The 23,934-nt window shown below is 40.9% G+C and overlaps 1 protein-coding gene across 2 annotated transcripts in view; it reads right to left on the reverse strand.

Annotated features, from left to right (window-relative positions):
- Window positions 1–23,934, reverse strand: part of BMPER (BMP binding endothelial regulator) — a 280,186-nt gene that overhangs the window by 50,056 nt on the left and 206,196 nt on the right. The window lies entirely within an intron of this gene.

Below are 23,934 nucleotides of genomic sequence, written 5' to 3' on the forward strand. Positions count from 1 at the left end.
CTTTCTACAGACCAAGATTAGCTACCTGCTGAAAATTTCAAACTTATGGCCTGCCCCTAACACCTCTTCTGGCAGAGCAGTAACTCCTTCTTGGCTATTCTACCATCCCATCACTATTCTAAGACTTCCCCTAACCAAACCTATATAGCTCTCTCTCGCAAGTGTGCTCTCTATCTCCCCTCCTCTCTCCTCCTCTTTCTTCCTGTCTCTCTCGGTCTCTCCCCCTCTCCTTTTCCTCTCTCTCTCTTTTCTCCCCTCTCTCTCTCCTTTTCTCTCCTCCTTGGTGCTGCTCTTCAGCATCCCTCCCTCGCCAATAAAAACCTTTCGTACAAGCCTTGGTGGTCTGTGAGATCTTTGCCAGTTGAGTACTCCCCTTTCAGGAGTAACACTAGAAATAAATTCCAAGAGAAACACTCAAACCTATTGCTGAATGATCCTTGGATCAATGATGAAATTTAAAAGAAAAGCAAAAGATTCCTTGAACTGAATGACAAAGGAGACACAAGCTTTCAAAAATCTGTAAGATACAGCTAAAACAGTCTGATGGAGAAAATTTGTGACCTTAAATGCCTACATTAAAAAGAAAGATGGCAAATTAACAACCTAATGTCACATCTCAAGGAATTAGAAAAAGAACAAACCAAATAGAAAGCTAGCACAAGAGAGTTTCTGGAGCAAGATGGCGGCCAAGTAACAGATTCCTTGCAACTGGGCATGGTGAGTCTGGGGAGAGAAGACTCCAGGCATCTCTGGCTGGTGGGATCTGCCAGTAAACATCCCTTTGAGGACACAGGGAGTTAGCGAGAGACTTCTGGTTGAAGAGCAGAAGTCTCCTTCAACCCCCATGAGGAGGACAAAAGCAGTGGAGAACTGTCAAGTGGTTGCATGTGTTCCTTTAGTCTAATCCTACCGGCAGCTGTAAGTACAGCAGTAGTGAGATTGCAAACTGGAAAGACCTTACCTGTCAGCTGTTTTGGTTTTTTTGCACTTGGCACTCAGTTGAACTGCCTTGGGAGAGCTTGAGGGCAGGAGTTCGGAGGACATTAGGTGTTGTCTAGGGCCTCAGACTGCGCCCCTAAGCCAGACAGAGCTAATAGTATTCGCTGTAGGCCCTGCAGAGCCACTGTGGGAGAAGTGCCCTGGCAAGTTCCATTCTCAGATTCACAGAGCAAGGATCGGGAGGGAGCGAGTAATCTAGTGACTGAGCAGCCTAAAGGCAGGGACTGAGACGCCTTACAGCTTTGGCCCTCAGGACCACAGAGTGAGACCGGTTTTGGCACACTGAGTAAGTAAATAGCCACTTCAGGAGTGATCCCAGCAACAAGTGCGTTCCTGGGAAAGCTTCTGCTTAGCCAAGTTTAGCAGTTTAAAGTGCCTTTTAAGAGGGCTGAGGAGAGATTTAGGCTCTCCACCCTGCTTTGTTTGAGAAATCAGCAGAGGCCTCCAGTTGTATCAACATTGTGATTAACATCTCATACCCCAGAAGATCACCTGTTGCCCAGACAAAATTCAGCAAGATATACATACTGCTTTGCTTTTTGGTTTTGTTTTTTGGGATTTTTTTTTTTTTTTGGTTGTTGTTATTTTGTTTTTCAATTTTAACATTTTCCCCATAGATTTTTCTTTTCTTTTTTTTTCTTTCTTTTCTTTCTTCATTCTTCTAGTTTAAATATAATTTCCCATTGTTGCCTTTTTCAACAATTAGAACTTCATTTTTTGGAGTGTTTCTACCCCTATTACTTGGTTTCTCACCCAATTTTATCCTGTAAAGTTTTCTGTTTGCTTGTTTTGGTTTGATTTATAGCATTTTTGTCTTTCCTCTGTACTTGGTGGAGGTGGGGTAACTGTATCCAAAAAGGCTAGCAAAGAGCCGCTGACATCAAGGGAACCACCAAACCCGGCACCCCCAGAGGTTGGGATTTTTTTAAGGTTGGGTCAAAGTACCCTACTGTATACCTATATTGCTCTGTCTCCCTCTTTCTGTGCCTCTCTTCTTTTTGTCAATATTCCCTTTTACCCACCCCCTCTCCTTTCTCTTTTTTCTTTTCTTTCTTTCTTTCTTTTTTTTTTTCTTTTTTCTTTCTTTTTTCCTTTCTTGCTCTTCAACCTTCTCATCCTTCTGGTCCTGTACCAAAAGGACTCATTGAAACTCTAGTCCAGAGGCACGGCAACTTAAAGAGCAAGCAGAAGTGAAAGGAAAATTAGGGCAAGGAAACAGATAAAAGAAATCACTCATGAGGAAAAATCAGCAGAAAACTCCTGGCAACATGGAGAACTAGTCCAGAGCAACCCCCCCAAGGGACCGTGAGGTAGCTACTACAGAGGACTCCACCTATAAATAAATGTTAGAAATGACAGAAAGGGAATTGAGAATACAGATGATGAAAACAAAATAATAGACAAAGCAATAAAAGAACAAATCTGGAGGCAACACATTACCTGACTTCAAATTATACTAAAGGGCTATAGTAACCAAAACAGCATGGTGCTGGTATAAACATAGAGACATATACTAATGGAATAGAATAAAAGAACAAAAATAAACTATCTACCTCCAACCAACTGATCTTCGACAAAGCAGACAACAACATACGCTGGAGAAAGAAAACCCTATTTAATAAATGGTACTGTGAAAATTGGATAGCCACATGCAGAAGAATGAAATATGACCCCTATCTCTTATCATAAATAAAAATTAATTCAAAATGGATAAAAGACTTAAGTATGAGGCATGAATAAAACGATAAAAATTCTAATAGAAAACATAGGAAAAACTCTTGTAGACAATGGCCTAAGCCAAGAATTTATGAATAAGACCCCAAAGGCAAACACAGCAATAAGAATAAATAAATGAGATTTGATCAAATCAAAAAGCTTATGCACAGCAAAGGAAATAATTAACAGAGCGAATAGACTACTTACAGAATGAGAGAAATTAATTACAAACTATAAACTCCAAATGAACAGATATCCAGAATCCATAAAGAACTCAAATGTATTGCAAGAAAAAAACCAACCCCATCAAAAAGTGGGTAAAAAACATGAACAGGTTTTAAAAGAAGATTTTGGCCAACAGACATATGAAAAACTGCGTAGTATAACTAGTCATTAGGTAAGTGCAAACAAGAACTATAATGAGATACCACCTAAACCCTATCAGAAAGGTAATTATTAAAAATTTGAAAAACAGTGGATCCTGGGATGGACACAGACAGAAAGAAATGTTGGTGGGATTACTGCAAATTAGTACAAATGTCCATAAAAAACAGCATGGATATTTCTCAAAGAAATAAATCTAGACCTACCATTCAACCCAGCAAACCCACTACTGGGTATCTACCCAAAGGAAAAGAAGTTATTGTAAAAGAAAAACACCTGTCCTCAAAATATTTATTGCAATATAATTCACAATTGCAAAGATGCGGAATCAACCTAAGTGCTCATTAATCATTAGTGGATAAAGAAAATGTGATATACACATATATGCCATGGAGTACTTCTCAACCATAAAAAGGAATGAAATAATGTCATTTGTAGCAGCTTAAATAGAACTGGAGACCATCATCCTAAGTGAGGTATCTAAAAAGTAGAGAACCAAACATCGTATGTTCTCCCTAGTAAGTGGGAGCTAAACAATGGATATGTACAAACACAAAGTGACGTAAAAGACATGGAAAATCAAGAAGGGAGAAAGATGAGGGGCAAGGAATAAAAACTTACCTACTGGGTACAACTGACCACTATTGTGACAGGCACACCAAAGCCTTGGTTTAAGCTTGTACAAGATATCCGTGTAACAAAAACACATGCAACCCTTAATATTTTGAAATAAAAAATAAATGGATAAATTCTCTCAATAAGAAGATGGTAACACATTCATTCATAGGAACTTCTCTCAGTAAGAAAATGGTATCACATTCATTCATATTTAAAACCACTGGAAGAAGAATCTTTCAAGAAAGAAAGAAGGGACAGAGAAATTGCCCAGACTACCCAGTGGCAGGGTAGGCATGAAGAACAAGAAACCTACAGATAGAACCAGGATTGTGGCTGAGGTATCATGCCCCTCACCAAGCTACATTCCAGGCCACTTTGGGAAGACACCCAGTAGTCAACATGATTCCACCTTGATAACTACAGGACACTTTAAACCACATTTATTATTGGAAGTTCGAGAAATAATGCACACAAGGCTCATAGCATACTACCTGGTATATGGTAAAAAAATTAACACATGTTAATTTTTAAAACATTATTAAACCCAAGGTTTTATATTTCATTATTCAACTTGCTACAAAACTGCACGAACAACATTTGTTCCTATGTGCTGAAAGCATTCTAGATGGTTTCAAAAAATTGTATGCTGACCAAAATAAATTCCAGATGGATTAAAGATTTAAAATAAAATAAAATAAACTATAAAAGTGCTTGAAGAAAATTTATGCATATTTTCATATAATCTAGGAGCAAGTAAACCCCATATAAGCATAAATGCAAAGGGAAAACCCATAAACCACAAGGAAAAAAATAGATATATTTGACTCCCCAAAAAAGTAACACATGTATATAATAATGACAGAAAGAAAACTCTGCAGCATAGTATAAAAGGTTAATATCGTCAATACAAAAAGAACTCCCCGAAATCAATAAAAAAGATGCATGCGATTAAAAACAAGAAGTCAATTTTCACCTGTCATTTTGGTAAAAAGTTCTTTTTCTTTGCTTTTGTGTTTCTTAGATTTTGATTATTTTAATGAAACTACTCTGTGTTAGTAAAGGGGCATGCAGTTAGCCTTGCTCACATATCGCTGACGGAAAAGTAAAATTGGCAATTTGCTTTTCTGGTGGCAATTTATAGACACACATGCACATAGTATGTATCAAAGGCCCTAAAACTTGCATGCCATTTGACCTAGCAATTCCACTTCTGAAAATTTATCCTAAAGAAATGAGGATTATTACAACTATTTAACTCAAAAGTATATTCATTGAAATGATACTTAAAATCAGGATAAAAGTATCTTAAATGCTCATCATTAGCATAATGATAAAATGAATTATCTATACTTGTATTAAATGTGTTAATATTTGTAAAGAAGGTAGAACTTTGTCACATAATAAGCTCTCTTAGATATTTAACAGCTAAAGAGAAAAAGAAATAAAATATCATATAGGCATTTAAAATAATACCATAGAAAAACATTTACTGTTGTATAAGGATGTAATATATTGTTTTATATATATACACACACACACACACGTAGTTAGACTAAAAAAGTTACAAAAGTTTTATATATATACACACACACGTAGTTAGACTAAAAAAAGTTATAAAAGTATGTATGATGTGACATGATAGTTGTAAAATAGGTGTATGTGTGATACATGTACATGTATGCCTCAAAATAAAAAAACTCTCTGGATGAAGTAATTTTTACTTTCTTCATTGTCTGTGTTCTTTAATTTTCCTATAGAATTCATAATACATGTGTTACACAGTTTTGAAGCATATTGAGTTTAAATTTTAATTTGCTAAAAGACAGAATTTTATATATCTTACAAACGCCCAAGAGTTAAAATATAAAATTTATACAAAACATTCTACAGATTCTATAAAAAAATAGTCATGAACGTTAGTTAACAACCATTTAGATAACACAAGATTTTTTCTTTGAGGTTCATTTCAGAATTGACAGCAAGTCCCACAGACCATTTTTTTTTTTTAATTGTCTTCTCTTCAGAGGGTTGAAAAGGATCATACCCTGTGAGATTCACACGGATTAGCAAAGAATTATTTATCATCTTCCAGTGCCAGCTGAGATCCAAACCAAAGTCTTGAATCCAGATTTATTCCTCCTTGTTATCCCCAAATGAGACTTATTTTCCACAGACCACCAACTGTCTCCAAATGACTGTAACATTCAGGCCTCGGCCAATCAACGAAGTCTTGACAACCCAATTGGATCAACAGCAACATCCATCTGATTGATTGTGCAGACAAACCATATTCATGAAAAGGTAACTGGGGAACAAATTAAATTTGAACCAAAAAGGTTGATGCAGGGCCACAAATAGGTAAAGCCTTAGGAATGGCCCAGCAGCACAAAACCTCTACTAATATCTAGAAGTGAAAAATTATTCTACCAAGTCTCTGATTCCCTTTTGAAATTCTATGAAACAGCAGGAGATTCCATAAATGCTTAAGAAAAAATAATAAAAACCTGCCTCTCCTCAATAATTTTTCCAATGAGTTGTTAACAGGACCGTGCCACTGAAAACGATTTTAAGGATCACTCTTTCTTATGGGAATCCCAGCATTTACTCTCCCTACCTTGAGTTTAAAGCAGGTTCCGCCTTTAGACTTAAAAGAAAACTACTGAACACAAAAGGCTTTGTTGTTTTTTTGTTTTGTTTTGTTTTTTGGCCGGGGCTGGGTCTGAACCTGCCACCTCCGGCATATGGGGCTGGTGCCCTACTCCCTTGAGCAACAGGCGCCGCCTACCCAAAAGGCTTTTTCTCTTAGAAACATTTTAAGGGCAAAGACAATCTTTACCTTTCCATGCAGATTCTTGAGTCTGTATAAGTTTCTCCTGTACCTTAATCCTGGAGGTCTACGATAATCTCACCACCCTAAGATTAATGTCCATTGTTCCATATCTAATTTTTCACACATTTTCCTGATTATTCAATCTGGATGAAATTTCTCACTCCAATTATAAGTTTTTTAAATTGAAAGACAATCTGATTTGGATTAGAAAGGATAGTCTGGAGGGCTGAGGCCAGCACCTTTGTCTCCCATAGGAAAACCTTCCCAGATGTAGCTCATCCCAGATCCCCATACAACAAAACTCAACCTTTCCACCCTAAATCCAGTTGTTCAGATTCTTCCAAATATCACAGGAACACACAGTATATAAAGTCTGAAAACACATACAACAGTGATGAGGAAAGTGACAAACACACTACTTCTGTGATTCCAGACCAGCACGCCAGCTGTTGTTCTCATCACTATATCCTTTCCTCAACCCTCTGGAGGCTCTGCAGTCTGGCACTAACCCTCAATGCTACACTAATCAAACAGAACAGGAAACAAATGCTAACCTGTGTATCCACTTTCCTTCTCTCCCTCCTGCCCCATACCCTCACCTCCAACAAAGAGACACACTGAGTGTGTGGGGGAAGCAGGGTGAGGAAGGAGCAGACTGCAGGAAAGTTGTTAGAACACACCGGCTTGGGATCCATAATTTGAGGTAATTTGTCCTTTGTGCTTATAAAGCCAGATGTTCTTTGCCCATGAGAAGACCAAGGATGCTAAAAATGCAAACTACAACAGAGCCACTGGCTACACAGCCAGCAAAGCCCATTGCACATAAGAGCCAGTGGAAACCTTGACACACAGTTCAAATTCAGGTCGCTGCTTCAACATCTCATCAGGAGCGTGATTTCATTTGAAAGGTTTCTAGGGCAGCTGACGGTTTTCCTTAGATGGCATTTTCCCTCTCACTGTATAGTGACTGTCTGCAAGATTCTATATAATAATAATAAAACAGAAGGATAAAAAGCAGCTCCTGCTTCTCAAGGGGAATAAAATTTTGCAAGGACATAAAAGAAGCTAGAACAAGTGGAGAAGAACTAGCCCACTCAATATTGGTCAAACCTAAGAAATTCACATTTTCAAAGAAAGCTTTTAAGTGATGACATGCTCAGGATCAATTAAAGTAAAGAAAATGAATTTCTAAAGCTAGGCTGGCAGCAGGCATCTGGCATGGAGGAAGTTTAAATCTTGAGGCAGAAATCGTAACTAGTTCATTTAGACCCTAATCAGTACCCACATGCACTGGGAGCTCAGTAACGGTTTACTGAGCTAATAGTCCCTTTACTATTTTATTTATTATGCCATTCAAGAAACCTAAGAAAGAACAATAAATTAATAGGACAGCTGTTGGATGACCCAGACAATTAAAGTACAATTCCATACTTCAATCATAATGGTTAATTTTATGTATCAACTTGACTGGGCCATGGAATGCCCAGATATTGGATTAAATCTTACTCTACTTAATTATTGTGAGATGTTAAATTGGTAGGCTGCGTAAAGATGATTGCCCACCCTAATGTGTGTGGGCCCCATACCATCAACTGAAGACAAAAAAGTTGTCCCTCCCCTGAGTAAGAGAGATGTCCACCTGCCTGACTGCCTTTCAACTGAGGCACTGGTGTTTTGCTGCCTTGGACTTGAACTGCAACATTGACACCCTCTGGGTTTTGTGAACCTGCTGGCCTCTGAACTGGAACTATGCCCTCATCTCTGTTGGGTCTCAGGCCTTCAGACTCAGACTGAAACTGAACCATCAGCTCCCCTAGGTGTCCGTCCAGCTTGCCAGCCTAACCTGCAGATCTTGAAACCTGTCAGATTTCACAGTTGTGCAAACAAATTCCTTATAAGAAATCATATATATATATACACATATATATTTACACACAATATATATAATTATATTAAATTATAATAAATAATATGTATAAAAATACATATACATATTTATATTCACATACATACAACAAATCCTACTGGTTCTATTTCTCTGGAGACTATCTTAAAAATCACACTCCAACTCTTCCCTTGACTACCTACTCTTCTGGCAAAAAAAATATTTTAGATTTAAAATAAGCCTAAAGCCTATGCTGAGGTGGAAATTAGAACTATATAGTACTCAACAAAGTATCTAATGTTTAGGAACATTAAAAAATCCATGGGCCACATTACGTTTTTCCTGTTGCATCCCAGGTGTTTGGCATCAGGTGAAAAGCAGCACTGAACAAGGCACGTGCTTCCTATTTCCTGTGTCAGTACGTAAGAAAAAATACAGACATAAACAACACAGGCAGAACCATCTCCTTTTCTCCATTTTTATAATCAAGATTCCTGCTAAAGTTTACAGAGATATCCTGCTATAGTTTGGATGTCTGTGCCTTCGAAACCTCATACTGAGATTTGGTCCCCAAAGGTGAAGGGGGTCCTAGTGGGAGGTGTTTGGGTCATGGAGTGGGAATCTCATGGATAGATTAATGCCCTCCAGGGTGGAGGTGAATGAGTTCTCACTCTATTAGTTCCCGTGGATACTAGATGTGAAGAGAGCCCAGCACTTCCTCCTTATCTCTTCCCTTCTCTCCTACTTGATGTGCACATGGCTCCCCTTCACCTTCTGCCATAAGTGGAAACAGCCTGAGGTGTTCACCAAAGACCCAATCTGGAACTTTTCCAGATATCAGAATTGTAAGCCAAATAAACCTTTTATTTGTTTCAATAAATTACCCAGCAACACAAAATGGACAAAGACATCCTCTAAAGGGAAATTTAAGAACATGAGAGTGTCTACCTTTGAGTAAGGGAGTCGGCTGCAAGCACAAGTGCTGTGTGTCACTCAACACTTCACGACGCTTTCCAGCCTTCTGAAAAACTCTGCTCAATAAGACAGTGAAAGAAAATTAACATGGAAACCGGCAACTTCCCAGACCTCAGTCAGTGGGCCAGTGGCTCTAGAAATGAGCTAAGTTCATGATCCGATGAACCATTCTTGACCATTTCCTGTGCTGGTTCCACATGCCTCCCCGGCTTATCTGAGCTCACGCATTATGCAAGGCCATTTCTACTAAGCCAGGTTTATTTCACAACACTGAAAAAAACAAAGTGCACAACCTCCATGTAGCTCAATCTGCTGAAGATAAGTATACTGAAAGAGGACAGGTCTCCATTTACCTGAAAATATCACTGTTGATAACTAGACTTAAGGAATCAGCACAGACTTCTCAATGGTATTTTTAAATCCCTACAAAATCTTGCAGACACAGGTCATAATTTGACCTGGATTTTGTTTTGTTTTGTTGATGTTATTCCATATCTCTAATATTGGCTAGTAAGTAAACATGAATAGTTTTTTGTTTTGTTTTGTTTTTTTGAGACAGAGTCTCTCTCTGTTGCCCAGGTTAGAGTGCCATGGCATCAGCCTACCTCACAGCAACCTCAAACTCCTGGATTTGAGCAATCCTCCTGCCTTAGCCTTCTGAGTAGCTGGGACTACTGGCATCTGCCACAATTCCTGGCTAATTTTTTTCTATTTTTAGTATAGCCAGGATCTTGTTCTTGCTCAGGCTGGTCTTGAAGCCCTTAGCTCAAGGGATCTTCTTGCCTTGGCCTCCCAGAGGGCTAGGATTACATGTGTGAGCCACCTCACCCCACCATGAATAGCATTTTTTTAAATACAAACATTTATTGGAAGTTTGCTTTACTGTATAGTTTATACTAAGTACTTTAAATATATTGCCTCATGTAACAATTACAAATACAAGATAGATATTAGTGTTATATGCACTTTATAGATAAGGAGATTGAGACCTAGGATATTTAAGCTGTTTTTAAGAGCACACAATAATGGTGAAGCCAGGATTTGAGCTCAAATAGTTTGACAATAAGCCTTCATTTTTAGCCACTACATCAAACCTCCATATACCATAAAACCAAAAACGAACAGTCTCTTATGTTAAGCACCAAACCTCATATGTCACACAGCCTGTCTGATAAGGAGCTGACATAACATGAAATAAAAAATGATTCAATTGGAAAAACAATCCTAAAACATAAAGGGCTGCCCTAGATTCATGTTTTAAAGACCAGAACATAGAAGAAAGGAGAATAACACCTGGGCCTGAGTTGGTGTCATATTTCTATTTCACTTCCGGAAAAAAAACTAAATCTAAATCAAAATTACATAACACTCCAAATGACTGACTCAGCCAGTTGCCTTTGGTTCAGTTTAGTCCCTAGAGAATGTCAACAGAGCTATGCTCTGAGGTTCTGGCAGAAATTATAAAGTCTGAGAGAATTAGCATTCTAATATCCAGAAGATACAGTGACAAATTAATTTGCAAAAGCTGTTCAGTTGATAAGCTGATTCAAATTGGCATCTCCCAATTGACATAAAGATGGTGTGTATTGAGTACCATACTCACAGTTTAGGTACACTGAAAACAAAGAATTCTATAAAGAAAAGATTCATTCTTATTACAATTAACCTGTCCCACATCAAATCAGCAACTGGGAGTCTCCAAGGCTAGGAATCCCATTCTAGGAGATGTGAAACATTTATTTAATATATGGTCCCCAACTCTGTGGCATTTACACCTTCTTCTTGAAAAGATGGGAGAGAAGCCAAAGAAAGCAGAAAGCAACAGAGGGTCTAAATTCCAATGAAAGACAACACAGGATGCTAAATGGTTTGACTAATAACCAAATCAATGATACGGTCAATTTACCCACGAGTTCAGAAAAAAAGAGAAAGTGTGTCTGTGTATTAGTGGACAGGAAAGACACAAATGTCATGAAATTTGAGCTGGATCTAGTAGGATTTGGGGAGGTAGAAAAGAAGAGTCTAGACAAATGGCTTGAGGCACAAAAGAGCATATTACCCTCCAAAGCCTGTCAGTCTGGCTGGACCAGAGGTTTGAAAACTGAAGAGTTCATTTGCAAACGCAGGAGGGGTAGAGACTGGAGAAAATCTTGTACGCCAAGCTGAAGAGTTTGGAATTTGTCCTGCAAGCAAAGTGGACCATTTAAGATTTTTGATGAAAGGACCAAAGAGGCCTATTTGCTCTGCCAATGAAGGCTCATTTGCTATCTATGGTGAATATAGCCTGTTTTCTAAACTTTCTTACTCTGTAAACCTACCTCCCTCGATAAACCAAATAAAGGACCAAAGAGCTTAAAACAGCAACTGAGAGAAGTATCACCAGGCAGAGAGGTTTGGAGAAGACAGATTCTGGCAAAGGGCACCGGTTTGGGGTCTTTGGCAACAGCACAGGCTCCAGGGAGTGAAGACCTTGTGCTGTGTCAACGGCTGAGATGACACGGGCAGAGGAGAGAAAGGCTGGATGAGCCCTGTCTAACACACTGTGAGTGTGGGGCCTTGTACTTCCCATGCACTGTCTTACTGGGGTCTAATGACCACCCAAGTACAGCTCTTATCCACCCCATTTGACAGACAAGCTCAGGGAAGCTATCCAATTGGATAGTCAGTAAATGGAGGAAAAAGTTGTAGATACATTGTTGATAAATCAGTAGAGTTGGTTAATGGGTCAAAAAGGATGTGAAATGCAGGGGGGAGTCAATTATAACTATGCCTATTATAATATTTCAAGCAGAAAAATCTAAAGATCTTTCTAGTAAAAGCATCTTTACTAGATACTCCCCGGGTAGCTCTTTGCTCTGAACATGTCTGGGGTGTGCCCCTGCAGAGCTACACAGGGGATCATGTTCTGTTTATTCCCACTCAGGCCTGAGATAAGCTGACTTAGTATAAGCCTTGCACATCCAATCTTGTGTGGCACCTGTGTCAGGCTTACGTGTGTACTGTTTTGCTTAAGAATCAACAATACTACCTGGAACACAGGCTTTGGGAGCTGAGACACTGAAGGCCTATCAAGGCAACACCTATATAACCTTACATAGACTGGGCCACCTTGGGAAAATGGGTCTACAAGCTGGTTGCCCCACTTCTCTGATACAGCAAAGGGAAGCAAGAAGCATTGTCACCATGCCCTTCCAAATCAGTACCAATGTTACTTTGAATGAAGTAGTGTCCTCAATTCACATGGAAAATATGTAACTTGCTTCAAGGCAAAATGGACACTTTGGAAAGGACACAGCTACCTTTCTTAGTTGGAACTGTGAAGTAAATATATACTGATGCATTAAATTGTCTCATAATCTGTAAGTTGAAAAGAGACTAACTTCATCCTCACTGAAGTATCCACCTATCAAATATGATTTCATCTTCCAGTGGAAAAATAACTAGACTCATGAGTCAAAGATCAAACTATTCTCATCACTGGTGAGTCCAGATATCCCTGATTGGCCCTCCATGGTGAACTTGGCTTCCAAGCATAAATATAATTGACTTTGACAGGTCCTCAGGTGCTTTTAGTTTTCTTCCAGTGTCATCCAGAGGGAAAAAGAATAAAACCCAAATTGAACCTGTCTCCTTAGACCTTTCTTTAGAAAGTCCACATCAGGACAAGAAGGCATGTTTTGTTCCTGTGGCATGCTCGCAATCTGTTACCAAACTCTGCCAATGGACAGGCATGTGTTTAGAATTCACAAAACATGATGGTCCTGACAGCTCACATTGTGCACAACGTACTTCAAACTGTAATTCATTAGTGAGATGAGACTCACAGAGCACACGGAGTTGGGACCAACCTGATTCTACCTGACACACTCACAAAATGCCAAGAACATGTAGACACATTGGCATACTGCTACATTTGCCTTCCCCCTCCCCACAAAGATTGGGTAGCCCCTACCCTCACCCATGCTGCACATTCCCAGCCAAGTGTTTCTACATAGTAGGCAATTCCAGAGAGCAAACTGCTGAACAAAAAAAGAAAATAAAGCTACATGAATGTAGTAAAGAACATCTCTGGGAATCTCACAGCTCTAAAAATGTGTATGAGTCAATTGCCATTCCCCTTTCTAAACTGAAATGTGTTTCTGAACACATTCTGTGTCCATCTGTCAGGTTGGGAGATCCATAATGGTGACATCTTGTGTCCTTTCTCCCACCTAGGCAATGGGCCAAGGAGAGAACAGTTCACTAACCGAGGCCTGGGAGTTAAGTATATTTAACAGCAGAATGTATCTGAGCTCATTTGGGGGCCTCCCTAAAGGCAACCCTAGAGGCAGACTGGTTGGTTGAATTGAACCACATTTCTCTTTCTCAGAGAAAGCTCCAGAAGTTTCCTTAGGAAAAGGGAAAGCAGTCCTGTTTTCAGAAAATCTGCACTCCAGGTACCCTAAAAGAAAAGCAGAGGTTGCATAAAAATGGCAAGAAAAAAAGTGCAAATTGCTCAACAAGTCCAAAGGATTAAACACCCCACAATCATTGACATGCAGCCAAAGCTAGACTTCAATTCAGTGTAACTCACTGTGTCTTTGTTGAGCGTTCTCTCTGACTCCCTCTGGCATATGCTGGGGTGTGCTGGGAGGGAGAGGAACATAAACATGAATGACAAATGGCCTCTTCCCTCAAGAGCTTATCTCTCTTGAGGGAAGCTGTCACATAGAGGAATAATGGTGTCTATCTAAGGCCAAGTGGAATTAGTGCATAAAACAGAATAACCAAAGCATTCGGGAGAAAGGGTGAGGAAGACTTATCAACTTATCAAGCTAGAGAAAAAGCTTCTAGAAAGAAACAGTCCTTCAAATGGGCTAGAACAGGGAGAAAAAAGGAAGGCACATGTCCCAGCACATGACAAAACATAAGCAATGGCACAGTCATTGGAAAGAACCAAGTGCATTATGGGTTGGAGTAGAATGTGTATAAAAATGGGAAAATCCCCAAACATAAGTTATTGCTAGATGGCCTATGGTACTGATGACCATGCTGGGGAGTGGGAGCTTAATCTAATAAATCAGAGCCATGCGGTGCTTTTGAGCATGGGGCGGATATATTGGGCTTCACTGGTGGCACCAGCAACCACAGCTATAGGGTGAATTCAGAGACTCTGGGGCAAGCTTACCCTCTGGTGAGATGGCCTGGTTCTTCACGCTCTATTTAGAAATTCCTAGAGGCAGACTTAAGATTCATTCTCTCAAAGATCTCAAGTGGCCCCTCTTTCTAGCAGCCTTTTGCACCTGTAAACAGGTTTCCCTGCTGCTACACCTGTATTTTTATCAGACCTACTCTTTCATTTCTTCCTTTTCTTTGAAGAAAAGCTATATTTAAAAATCAATGTGATTCCCAAACTTTTTTCAAGGCAAAATTCAATAGCAATCCCATTTCCCCTCCACTTCAAGGAGGAATGGGAGAAATGGGAGAAACTAATAAGCTTAAAGTTTGCAATGCTGAGAGAATCACTCAGAATTTAAATTTGGAGGAAAACAATCTCTCGAGACTTAACTAGAAAGGAGCTCAGACTGAGGATCAGGAAACACCAACCCAAAGATAGAAGGTACTGATGCTCACCCCCTGCCAAGCACTGTTTCAGAACATACGGTTGCAAGAAACATTTAGGGGAGGGAGCAAAACTGCCAAGTCCTCTTAGAGCTGGCTTTTTGGTACTTGGACGTGAACCAAACAAAAGAGCACAGTTTGTCCTCTCTGTCCATTTCATCATATGCAGTCAGACAACTAAATCCACGAACTCATCTTAGAAAAAATGCTACACACCTCATTGCTTAATATCACTACCATCACCTTCAAAGCACTCCCACTTGGGAAGCTGTGTACTGATGCCAGTGCCTAGCCTACCCTTCAAAGCAATTTTGGAACTCCTTTTCTGGAATGGCCATCAGAGCTGTCATTGTATTACCTTTGATGTCCTGAATGTCATCAAAATGTCTTCCTTTCAATATTTCCTTTACTTTGGGTAAAGAAAAAAGTCACCGGGGGCCAGATCAGGTGAGTAGGGAAGATGTTCCAATGCAGTTATTTGTTTACTGGCTAAAAACTCCCTTATGGACAGTGCTGTGTGAGCTCTTCGCTTTTGTTCATTGGTGAGCTCCTTCGAGACCATTTCTGCACACACCTCTCTCATGCTAAGATTTTCAGTTAAGATTTTCTTATCTATGTCTGTATCAATGTTTACTTGTTCTACTATTCTTCTCATAGTCAGCCGTGATTCTGGTGCACAATTTGATACATTTGGGCAATGTTTTTGTCCATTCTGCTACTTACTGGCTGCCCTGACCTCTCTTCATCAATGATCTTTTCTATCCCCTCAGAAAATTATTTAATCCATTTGTACACTGCCATTTTCTTCATGGCATCATCTGTATAAAGTTGGACTAACATGTTCCTGATTTCACTTCCACTCTTGTCAAGTTTGACAAGAAATTTAATGTTTGCTTGTTGCTCTAATTCTCACAACAGTGCAAAAAACAATAGTGAACACCCCTCAGCAAGACACTGCCACACAATGACATGATTAAGCTGTGAGACGCTGATACACCAAGGTTATGAAACCTTGTTGAGTTGGAACTCCTTTTCTGGAATAGCCATCAGAGCTGTCATTGTATTACCTTTGATGAAGGAGCTCACCAATGAACCAAAGCAAAGAGCTCACACAGAGCTGTCAGTGCTGCCAACATAAGTGCAGTAGCAAGTTTGCAGGCTTAATTGTCAGACTTTGTGTCTCAATCTCCTATTCTTCATGTGCTGCTCCTGTTTCAGGAGAGTTTCTCTTCTTCATCACAGTGAATCCAGCACCTTCCTACAGCCTGTAAAGCCTGCAGCTGCCCTCATCTCCCACTCTCCCCCTCACTCCTTCAGTCTCAAATACAATGGCTTTTTCTTGTTCTTCAAATTCTCCAAGTTCTTTGTACTCTTCTTAGAAAACATTTTTCCTAAGCTTAAGCATGGCTCACTCCCTCACCTCCTCCAGGCCTCATCACACACTCCAACAGCACCATATCCAGAGGCTCTCACTGACCACATTATTTGAAATAATCCCCAGAATCCAGCCTCATTCTCTATTTCCCTCCCTGCTCTGTTTCTTTATAGCATATGAAATCATCTCCTGTATTGTATATGTGTCTCCTATTGTCATTCAGCCACACCCCTCTTAGGTTAGGAAAGGTCATATTTTGTCCTTATCGTAGCTGTATCCCCTCAGCCCAACAGAGTGCCCGGTGCACAGAAGCCGTTCCCTCCTTATTCATGGAGGTTGTGATTAAATAAGAGTGTAACAGGTACTCTAGGGTCAGGAGGCATGGAACTATCCCTTCTCTCCTCTTCAGATAAAGAAGTACCTAGAGTGACCTTGAGGAGAACGTCTGTCTCCCACATTCTACATGTGTCGTGAGGATGGGCCCTGAGAGATCTAACCCAGTGGTTCTCATGTGTGGCACTTAGAGCAGCAACATCAGCATTACTTGGAAACTCGTTAGCAATTCTCAGAACCTACCTCAGACCTGCTAAATCAGAAACTCTGGGGGTAAGGCTAGCAATCTGTGTCTTCAAGGACCCTCCAGGTAAATCTGACACTATAGAAGTTTGACAACCACTGGTCCAAATGAAGCAACTCATTTTATTCCCCCAGCTATGGAGGCTATTTAGAGATGGCCACAGACTCAACCTATTAGAACCAGTGAGGGGCATGAGACTTCCTAGCTTTCTGAGAGAAAAGACTCCTTCATTTTGCATAATTTGTCTCAAGCTATAACCATGAAGAACTGGGAAGAGGACTACGTGCCTGCCTGAAACTTGAGCCAACCCAGAGGAAGCACAAGTCCAGGTGAGCTCATGGAAACCTTGAATCAAGCCATGTGTGAAGTGAAATGCACCCTGGCTTTCCAGCTACATGAGTCAGTAAGTTCCCATTTTTACAAAGTGAATGTGTTACAACTTCAACCACTTGCATGTGGGTTTTTTCCATAGGCCATTACAAAATGATCTTATTAATACAAAGTGAGCAAAAGTACATGTCACAGCTCAACTTAAGAAATAAGGGTCGTCATCAGAGTACAAAGGAAGGTGACAATGCTGCCTTAATATGTGGGCTTCTATTGTACCCTGCCCTGAGATGTGACCCTCTACCATCTGAGGGGCACCCTGTGCCTGAGACTGGTATGAGAAGGGAGTGTTATCCATGCTGCAGGTGATGCTAAAACCAGGGGAAAGGACAGACTATGGAACAGCACAGGTGATTATATAGACCAGCACATGTGGTCAGATGGACCAGCACATGTGGTCAGATGGACAAGCACAGGTGGTCAGATGGACCAGTGAGGCGAGGAGTTGGTCATAATTATCAGGAACCAGAAAGCAGTGAGGAGTGGGTTCAGGAGGGGAGGGAAAGACCAAATACCTGAGTGAGCAGATGGCCTGGGACCACTGTTCACTGGCATCTTGTAGCTCAATGTGAAGACACCTTTAAAGACTAAGGATGAAGCAAACACAAATGACCCTACATACAGTTCACCACTATGAGCAATTTGACAAGTGAACAGTCACCTGGCTCTATTTCTGCATCATCAATTTCTTATAGAGTAATTCTGTCAAGACACTTTCCATCTGACGTAAGTCACAAAGAGGATGCCAGTGCCCATGACAGATGTCTTTAGCAGGAGTATGATGGTGTGCCTTTGTTCCCTGCAAGCAGACTTATCTGCTACACATTAGGGTCAAATTTCAACTATCCCACAGATCAGGTAGCTGGATCCCTTTGCCTTGAATGGGAAGAAATTAATGATGGTGCTATTAAAACATAAATAATTAAGAGCATCTGTGTGCTACCAAGACTTAAATGGAAGTAGTTGGTCAAAACTGTTCAACAGCGGGTGGCGCCTATGGCTCAGTCGGTAAGGCCCCGGCCCAATATACCGAGGGTGGCGGGTTCAAACCCGGGCCCGGCCAAACTGCAACCAAAAAAAAAAAATAGCTGGGCGTTGTGGCAGGCGCCTGTAGTCCCAGCTACTCGGGAGGCTGAGGCAAGAGAATCGCTTAAGCCCAGGAGTTAGAGGTTGCTGTGAGCTGTGTGAGGCCATGGCACTCTACCAAGGGCCATAAAGTGAGACTCTGTCTCTACAAAAAAAAAAAAAAAAACTGTTCAATAGCACAGATGAAACCACAGTGGGAAAATGGGGAAGACCAAACCAGCACAGCAGATTCTGATTCAGGATGTCTGGGGTTGGGCCTGAGGGTCTGCCTTTCTTACAAGCTCCCAGTGCTGCAGGTCCAAGGGAGCTTAGAAAAGCAAGGGCATGAACCTCATGTGACCACTGTGTGAGGTGTGTGCAGGGAGCACGCACATGGCTGGGCAAGTGTGTCTGCATGTGTGCACCCACACGAGGAGCAGGCATGCCCTCATCATCCCCGATGTACTCTGAAAAGCAACATGGCCTTGACGCTAAGCCTACAGTCGCAAGTCAAATAAACTAGGACAGTTACTGAAATCTAAGGCCCCAGACATGACAGACCCAGCAATATGGAGCCTCTTTGAGAGAAAAGAGAAAACCCACTTTTAATCCCAGAAGAGGGATTTATCTTCAGGGGAAATATGATTTTATCTATAACATAAATAAATCATTGGCAGTGAGAGTCTGTCATGAGGTTGGACAATAAGTTCACTAATTCATCCTAGAAAAGATTCAGCCTTATTGCTGAAGATCACTATAGCCACCTTTAAAGTACTCCCCTTGGCCATTTGGTGACCATAGTGATATTCAGCAAAAAAGTTGTAGCATATTTTCTAGGATAAGTTCATGAACTTATTTGTCAGACCTTGCATGATGAGAGGTCTAATGGTCATTCCAGAAAAAGAATTCTTAAATTGCTTTACAGGGTGGACTAGGCACTGGCACCAGTGCACAGCTTCCCAAGGTGAGTACCTCAAAGGTGACCATGGCGTTCTTCAGCAGTGAGGTATGTAGCACTTTTTCTAGGATGAGTTTGTGCACTTAACTGTCTGACCTTGTATGCTGAGAGTATAACACAGGAAGGGCACAGCCTTTGGGACAAGCACAGAGCCAGCATAAGGGGTTGGCTGCATGAGCATTTTGGAGGTGCGTGAATGCAGGACAACACTCCCTGGGGCCAGGCCCCTGTCGTCCTGCCCTAGACATAGTTTATTTCTCTCCTTTGAGCTCAACCCAAATGTTATTTCCTGGTGGGAGGGGAGGTCCCTGAAACCATCCATCTCCCTCTCCCTCCACACAGACACATACTAGGTCTGACTTTTGTGTAAATGATCTTCGTATACCATAAACTTTTCCTTCATAGGACACACATCATAGCATAGAGAAGTACATGTTTATCTGTGAGGATACTGGTTTAATGTGTTCCTCATTCACTAGACTATACCCTTCACGAAGACAGCAATCATGACTATTTCACTCACCACTATAACCCTAACACATAGCTCAGTGTGTGGCTCAAAAAAATACCCATTGAAGAGTTGAAGAAAGAGAGAGAGAAGCCAGATTTCTTAACCTAGTGTCCACTGACCTTCAGGCAGAAAATCCTCTGTTGTATGCATTTTTCTGGGAAAAGAAGTCTTAGCTGTCTTCAGAATCTCAGAAAGAAATGTGGCCTCTCAAAAGCTAAAAATCACTGAGTTAACAGTATCACATCAATTGAGAACATCTTAAGCAAGATATAAAATAGAAATCAGTTTCTTTATAAACTGTTTCTAAGCAGTCCTTAAAAGAGAAAGAAAGAGGGCGGCACCTGTGGCTCAAAGGAGTAGGGCATCAGCCCCATATGCCAGAGGTAGCGGGTTCAAACCCAGCCCCAGCCAAAAACTGCAAAAAAAAGAAAAGAAGGAAGGAAGAAAGAAAGAGAGTGTGATGGTGAGAGATGAAAGATGAAAAGAGAGGAAATAGTTGATAAATATGTGGCATTAGCATTAAGGATCCCAGTTCCATGGTGAATTTGTTTTTCCAGAGAGGGGTTAGACATTAGTGGGTATTATCTCTAGGACATCATCTTTAAAATAATAGAATAATATTACCTTTAAAATTAATACTGTGGACCAGAAAAATAAAATTTGAGTAGAGGATGGCCATCATTTTGAAACACATAAATTTCTCTTTAAAAAGACCAACAGGTTGAAATTGGTTTACTTAAAATTCAGACAACACAAGCCAGAGCACATTATTTCCAAATAATCTTGACAATTTTGTCAAAATTGAATGGAACAGATTATCTTGTTGAAAAGAAAAAAATCTTCTAAAGGAAGAAAAACTCCTTCAAAGTGAAAATAAATTATAGTATGTGAAACATTTGTAAAGTCCAAGTGTTTTAGCACAGTGTAGTAAACACAGAAAACTTAGGGTCAGGGACAGGTTACCAGGAGGAAGTGTTACCAGTTTATGGTGGAAACAGCCAAAAGTACAAGCTCTACCTGGGTCAGATTTGGTTTGAAATCCTGGCTCTGGCTCTTTCTTGCTTGGTTACGTTGGACAATATTGTTAACTCCGTTAAGATCAGTTTCTTCATCCACGCGAAGGGAACAGGAGACACAGGTGAAGGGGCTTAGCTGCTGCCTGGCAGGTAGTGAGCACTCAAAAACGTAAGCTCTTACTCCTGTCCTTATTATACAGGGGTGTCAAAAAAGGTATATACATTTTAAGAGAGGAAAAAACTATATTAAAATTGTAATACTCAATATATACTAGTAACAGAAAATGAATATGAGTCATATTAAGCACCTCTTGTAGTTGCAGAAGTCCAATGTGACTTGAGTATTACAAATTTAATATGGTATATTGTTTGTTTTTTTGGCGCCCTCTATAGTATGGTCCATCAGCATTAACACTGTGATCTATTATCAGGCTTCCCAACATTCCAAGCACATGCTACATGTTCAATCAACACCAGCCCATGTGACTGTCATCGCTGCCTGTTACCAAAAGCAATGAACTCATCTCTGCTAATGCAGCCTCATGTTTTCAGCAGCATCTGGTCTTTTCTTCTTGTGAAGTAAATACCAATCTCAGTTTTCCTGCAGTCCTTATTTACTAGTCAGGTCAATAAATCCTAACAGTGGCCACAAAACTATGGGTCAGTATCTGTTTAATATCTTTCCTCCCTGACTTTGATCAAAAAGACAAAAATGAAGACTCCAATTTCCTGGTTTCCTTTGCATATGGAAAAGCTTTCAGGGGTTCTGAAAGATCTTCTGGCCTATGTTCTTTGAGCTCAAATGCATCCTACCTTGGTGCTCGCACATGGACCATTTCCCTGTACAATGAAGAAACTAGCTCACCCTCATTCACTCTTTTAAGCTTCCAAACACTAGGTAAGATGGTAAGGATCATAAAGAACAGCCCTTTCATGTTAAAAGAATTATTAATTCCAGTATCGCCACCAGATTTCCCCATTTCCTTGCAAAGCATTTATTTCTCTATTCTCTGTGCCCATTGACCAGACTTTAAAAGCCTGAAGCCAGTAAAAGGGAAGTAGATTTTTACAGATACATCCTGTTGGCCGTTCTGGGCACACAGGCCTGGACTCCTGGCTCTGGGCCTCTCCATCCTCCATGCATGGGGGAAGAAAGAATTTGGGCAGCTCTGTGCAAGAAGACTGGGCTCCATCTCCATCCAGCAACAAAGCTGCATTGTATCCAGTGTTGCCTCACCCCTCACTCCTGGGGCTGGGTAATTCATCTAAACATTGCTGGGGTGGTTCCCCACACTGAGCTCTCTGTGGAAGGCACCTCAGCGACCAGGAGAGCTGTGACTTTGGATTCCAATTCTGACTTTAAAAATGACCCAGCCCAGCAAAGACCAGTCCTTTCCCAGGGCATGACTTTATGAACGAGGAGACTCTAAAACCATACCCTTTTGCTTTCAAAATAAAGGCATGCAGAGGTTTAGTTTGGTGCCTGCACTTTAAATGACACACCAAGGAAATGCCGCTGTCTCTCCAGGTGGGCAGAAGCTTAGCTCTCAACCCGTTCAGCCAAGGACTCACCGTACATTCTTGTCTGTAATGTTTAGGGATTGTACAGGGACAAAAAAACCCAAAGCCCCATCATTCAAACAAAAAGTCTGTGAGTGGACGAAGTGTCAGAAAATTGAGTTCCTTGGGGACCCACAGGAACCTGGATAGGATCTTCCTGTCATTTCCTCATGCCAGAACCACGAGGGCACTTGCTAGAAATGCACATTTCCGAGCCCCACCTACACTCACTGAATCATCTCTCTAGGTAATTATGATTCATGCTAAAGCTTGAGAACTACTGACCTAACACACAGAATGCAGAATAGGTAGAACAACTGTTTGAGAAAGAAATAAATGATGACTGGATAAAGGGTAATGAGCTTTACTGCACCACTGCCCAGTGTAACCTGCTCCCAGTTAATGGTGAAAGACACTGCAGCGTGCCCTCTCCAAGCCTAACAAATGCTGGGGTATAAAACTGCAATGATTTGGCCTCTATCTTTGTCTTCTGACCCTCTTTCCATGAACCTGAAGTTTACGGCATCGCCCCACGGAACAACTGCCCCTTAGCTGCCTGTGTCAGACTCTGCCTGGCCTCCACGGCCATGAACATGCAGTCTTCTCTGGCCGGAATCATTCCCCTTTCTCTCCTCCCCAACCCTATTCTCTTCTTTTTGTCTAGCTAAACCCTAGATATGCTTTTGGTTTCAGCCTAGGAAGTCACCTTCTCCAGGAAGCCACTCCCCAGGCAGGGTATATATTCTCAGAGCCTTCGGCCCAGACATACCCTTCCTCTCTGCACTCCTGTATATCCTCATTAGCCCACCCTGCAAACCCTGTGATCAGAAGCCTCATTTATCTCACTCACTGCTGCATCCACAGTACTTCGAACAGGGCCTGGTGTCATTAAATCAAATCTACTGTGACTATAAAAAAAATCTAGGCTCATTTTTATAATAGGTAATATGTGCCTACTTAATTTATTACTGATTAATTTCATTAACCCCTAAGCATGAATAATTGACCATTAGTCTAGAAAAGAAGCCTTTAGATACAAGAATATAATTTCCTCAGCACTTTTCTTTTTTAAGAAAATTGCCATTCCCCAAGCCTTTCATCTTTGCATTTAAAGACATACACGCTCCTGAATATCTGTCGTGGCTGAACCAACTGCCCATCCGTGTGTGCTAGTGCCATGAACAGTCCAGCATCCCTGCTGCTCCTTTTACTTGCCAAGTCAGGAGAAAAATGAGACTGAATGTTAGATTTCCACATAACTGATGTGTTAGGGCATTGAGGAATGCAAAAGCCTCCCCTCCTGTTTCATATTTGCACATGTCCCATCAATTTTAATTTGTGCCAACTGATTGAGAAATAGATAGTCCTGATGGCCATCAAGCCTAACACAGCTCCGAGCCCCAGCCCAAAGCCTTGATGTGGCTCACAGAGCAGCACAGAAGCCAGCATGCCTTCTTTGAGAGGCCCAGCATCCTGC

This window comes from Nycticebus coucang, chromosome 11, assembly GCF_027406575.1.
Source record: "Nycticebus coucang isolate mNycCou1 chromosome 11, mNycCou1.pri, whole genome shotgun sequence".
Lineage (NCBI taxonomy): Eukaryota > Metazoa > Chordata > Mammalia > Primates > Lorisidae > Nycticebus > Nycticebus coucang.